Raw genomic sequence first — 5312 nt, 5'->3', positions numbered from 1 at the left:
CGACTCCACCCCCCGCCCCACCCCCCACCCAACTTCCCCTAGTTTCTATTGGCTCAATCATCATTGTCCTAATATGCCGTATAACACTCAGAAAGTTCAAGCGACAAGGTTTGGGTTTCTCCTTGGCATAAATTTCCAGGGGACTGTACTTACCATCAATCAGGAGTTTTCCAGCTCCTCCAGTGGTTGTCAGGAGCCTTCCCCCAAAGGTTTTTAGGGATGAAGACAACTTTCTTCCTGAATTCCATTCTTTATCTCTTTGCCACACATTTACATAAGAATATTGGGAAGTATCTTTGAAAGTCAAACTTGTCCAGTCTGCAATCTTCTTGCTGGGTTTTATCTTTTACTAACTTATGCAGATTATAAGGATATGAGTGGGCTGGGACAGTATTTGTTTTCTGCTAGGCTGTTTTTATACTATCAGCACAGATCTGGCTTTTAGGTCAGACTCTAGTATCGATTTTGATACTGTTGACACATGAATAGACCTTAAATTACCTGGGGCAACCCCACAATTTATAAATGAATAAACTGAGGATCAAAAAGAGGACTAGAAGATGGGACCCTTAAAAGATACACTGTGGGGTAGATGAAGAAGTAAAAGCCGGGTTTGCCTACTCTTAGTCAACTCTCCTTGTCACTTAACAAATGTTATTTCACCAAATATTCACTGAGCACCTCATACTAAGAAATGTAACATTCTATGCAAAAAAAGAAAACCTACAGTTCCTGCCTTCAAAAGTTTAGGAAAACAAGCTGCCACCTTTAATAAGGATGAACTACATACTGCTATACCGTGCCCCAATATCATTTATATACATCTTTCAGGTGTTAACAGCATGTCTATCAGCACTCAGGGCTGTGAACTTATGTTTGACAACGATGGCAGAAAAATGGCTGGAGCTGAGCTCCAGCTCACACAGCTAGAGGACACAACTTGTGCACACATTATGATATTATGGTGCCATCCCACCCCGCAAAAACAAAACAATGGGCATTATCTACTTAAAAACATTAACATCATCACGGATTTGCTTTTGTATTAAAACATTCACTTGTATCCACTGTGCCTTATTGCATTATCCTGAGATTGTAAGACATTTCCTCTATATCTTGTTTAGGTAAGATGGGTGGGTCAAAGAGACTTTGGGCTTTAACCAGATAGGATTAGGATAGTTTTCTAAAGTAGGGGTCTTCAACCATTTTGGCACCAGGGACATGTGCTCCTATGGGAATCTAAAGGTTGATGATCTGAGGAGGAGCTGAGGTGGAGATGCTAGCGCTGGAGAGCGGCCACAATTGCAGAGGAAGCTTTAGTCATTGGCCAGCTACTCACCTTCTGCTGTGTGGACTGGTACCTAACAGGCCACGGATTGGTGCCAATCTGTGGCTCAGGGGTTGGGGACCTCTGTTCTAAAGAACTCTACTCTCCCAAACCAAGACTTCTGTAGGACCTGGGCACCAAGCTGAAATAGATGCCTGTGCTGGTAGCAATTATTCAGAATGTATGCTGAGCTCCTCTAAACTGATGTGAAGAACACTGTGTTGGTGGTAGGAAATGGGACTTTAAATAATGTCTACAAAACCCTCTGCTTGTTAATAACATACAGTGAAAAAGAACGTGACATTTTATTGGAACACTTGTATGGAACTGTTTCTAAAAAAAAATATCAAGTGAAAAAATATATTTCATAGAAACCTATTTTTGTAAAAACACTGTAACCAAATGACAACATATGCACATGTATCATATGGAAGTCATGGGAAAAGCATGTGTGGACTGTTCAGTGTCTGTACTCTACGATAAGAAAGCAAGCTGAGACAGGGGTGTCTTTTAGTTTAAAGCTATTTAGGTATCAGTTGAGTTTTTACAATAAGAATTTACAAAGGTACTACTCATATATGTAAAACGTTTAAGAAACACACACACACACACACACACACACACACACACACACACACAGAAAGAAATCCAAGAAAATCCCCAAACTGTGTGTTCTTACAAAAGTGGAATTCTTTTACATTTACATAAGCTATGTTTTGTAACTTAATTACAACCATCATTTCTTTATCCCAGATAGAGGGAAAAGAATGCAACTAAAGCTACATTCAGACATCACCAATTACCTAGAAAGACAGAAGATTATGAAATAATGCTTGAATTAACATATAAGCACTTGTACTACAAAGCATGCTTTTCTACAAAGTATAAAATATATCAGGTCACTATATATTTATTTAGGTGTCTGCTGTTAGAATCTATGTTACCTGTATCACTTCGTGCATTTACCCAGTTAATATATATTGAGCCTCTGCTGTGTAATAGGCCATTCTTATTCTATGACATTCACTTGGGATTTTACAGACGTTAAATTAAGGAAGTGGTAAAAACAAGGATTAACATTTATAAGAATAAGAAGAAAAAAAAAATGAAGACATCACCAAAAAAAAAAAAAGTCTTTTTCTGTTTCATTTAGAATCTAGTATGCAGATCTGCTAACGCTTATTAATTTTTATTGTAATTGTTTGCTTGGTGATTGGGCTGCCTTGATAGGCTCTGACTTCCTTGAAGAAAATACATGAATCTTCTGTGGCACTTGTATCATAGCTTGAGTTTACAATACAGCAGGCGTATATCATTGACTCAATCAGTCTACAAATGCTTATTTAGCACCCACTACAAGTCAGTTATTTTACTGGCCCCTGGGGTATAAGATGAATGATAGAATTTACTTTCTAGTTGAGGCTCAAGGAAGACAAATCACTTACACACACACACACACACACACACACACACACGTAAAAAATGAGAGAATTTCAGATTTGAATAAATTATGTAGGAAACAAACTGGACTAGAGATGGTCCCTTCTCATTGCATTGGGAAAGCTCTCAGATGACATCTAAGCTGGAAACTCAAAGATGTGAAAGAGGAAGTTCTGCAAACAGTATAATGGAAGTATTCTGCAGGTAAACAACTCCATTGAAAAAACGCTAAAACCAGAAAGAACTTGATCTGTTCTAGAAGCAGAAAGGAGACCGGTGTGGCCTAGAGAATCAGGAGAGGCTGATGAGGTCAGCAGAAATCCAGTCCCATTGAAAGCTGTCGAAAAGTTTTAAATAACAGAGTAATTGAATCTGGTTGATAATTTTTAAAAAGAAAAGGAAAACACTTAAACTTCTGTATGAGGAGAATAAACTATTAGGAGAGCAAAAGTGGAATGGGGATACCAATTAGTAAGCTATATTTTGGGATGGATGTGGATGGATGGATGAATAAGTGGATGAATAGATAAGTGGGTAGATAAATGGATGGGTGGCTGGTGGATGGAAGGAATGAAAGGAGGAAGGGATGGACGAAATAAATAAGTGAATAAACAATAACTATGACTAAAAAGAAATAAGGCCTATGAGAGTCATTTGACATAGGTATGTTAGCATAAAATGGTTCTTAAGTCAAATTTCAAAAAACGAAAACGAATTATTTTGAGTGAAAGAAACACTGCTAGAATATTTTCTGAAATGATTGCCTTGAGTAAAATAATATACATTTAGTAATACAATGACTGGAATATATGTTTTAAAATAAATCATTATTCTATAAGACATACTACTTCATGAAAATTTGTAATTACCTATATAGCTCTCATTGTAATTTTACTTTGACACAGAGATTCCTTATCTAGAACTTATACCTTGGAAGTATACACAAATGCACATAGGTTTTTTAAAAAACGATTGTCCTTGCAGCCTTATTTGAAATGGGGGGAGGGGGTCTAAATATCTATGCATGGGAAGTGATTTAATAGATCATGCACATTTGTTCTACTTAATATTACATAGCTATCTAAACAAAGGCTATTGTCCCATGTATTCTGATGTGAACCCATGGCCTTCTATAAACGTGGGTAAAAAGTAAGTTACAATGTGTATGAATGAGAGAGAACAGAGAATGTTCTAGAACTATGCTAATATTATAGCCACTAGCCACATGCGGCTACTGGGCACTTCAAATATGACCAGTCAGAATTGAGATGTGCTCTAAATATAAAACACTAAATTTTGATGACTTGCAATAAAAAAAATAAACTCATTAATGATGTTTATATTTATTCTACATTGAAATAATACTTCAGATGACTGAGTTAAATAAAATATATTCTTAAAATTAATTTCACCTGTTTCTTTCTTACTTTTTTGAATGTCGCTAGTAGAAAATTTATAATTACCTATATAGCTCTCATTGTAATTTTACTGGACAGTGCTAGTCTAGAAGAATGAAGCAATAACACTGATTATTCCTGGGGAGTAGGATTGGGAAGAAGGTTTGATGAGGAGGACAGGGAATGGGGACTTTCACCTTTCACCAAAATGCTATTATATTTTTCAAAGAACATTTAATTAAAATTTTTAAAAACCAATAATAGGAATCCAAGCAAAGTCTATAGTTTAGAAAATGTCATATCACTGTTACTGTCTTAGTTTTGACAAATGTACCCTGGTTATGTAAGCTGTTAACATTGTAGGAAACTGGTGAATACAGAAACTCCCATATCATTGTTACGAGTCTCTGTAAATCTCAAATTATTCCAAAATTAAGTTTAAAAAGACAGCATTAAGGACACAAGCAATTTAACAAGTTGTGTCCTCTGCTTAAATAGAGATTGTTATTCAGTCTCAATATACTGCAAGGCAAGTGGCTCCAAACTGTCTGCTCCTCACAGTGTCCCTTATAAGGACATTTGCTTGAAATAAAATAGCTACTAGTATAGCTAAATGTCACATTTCTTAGTTTTTATCTAAAATTCCATCAAGTCAGATAACTACTTTCTCCCATGGTGATTAGAAACTATTTGGTTGCTGTTCGTGTAGTAGAAATTTTTGTTGGAGGACGGTTGCCTGAGAGAACCAAGAACAGCTCCTCTGAGCACATTCCTGTGAATGTTTCTTAGGCCTGGGCAGCTGGCGGATTTTAAAGGCCCCTCACCGCTGGATCCTTACTTCAACTCTCAGATTTAGCCGGTACTAAGGTCAAGAGATTTTTTCCTAAGATTGAGTGGTGAACTTTTGGATAAAGAAATAAATCCAGAAATCTATAATATTAGTAGAACAAAACTGTGAGACAACCTTCACCTACATTTCTACAATTGTTAATTTCAAGTTGAGTGTTTTCTGAATGAGAACTAAATTTAGTAGAAAATTGAATAGTAATGATAAGTAAAATTGTGGGTAATAAAATTAAAAGCAGACTAGATACAGACATATAGATATATGGATACTTCAGAGCTGGCAAAAAGAAAATAAACATTGC

This window comes from Rousettus aegyptiacus, unplaced genomic scaffold, assembly GCF_014176215.1.
Source record: "Rousettus aegyptiacus isolate mRouAeg1 unplaced genomic scaffold, mRouAeg1.p scaffold_m13_p_7, whole genome shotgun sequence".
Lineage (NCBI taxonomy): Eukaryota > Metazoa > Chordata > Mammalia > Chiroptera > Pteropodidae > Rousettus > Rousettus aegyptiacus.
The sequence above is the reverse complement of the archived record's forward strand: the minus strand, read 5'-3'. Positions refer to the sequence as shown.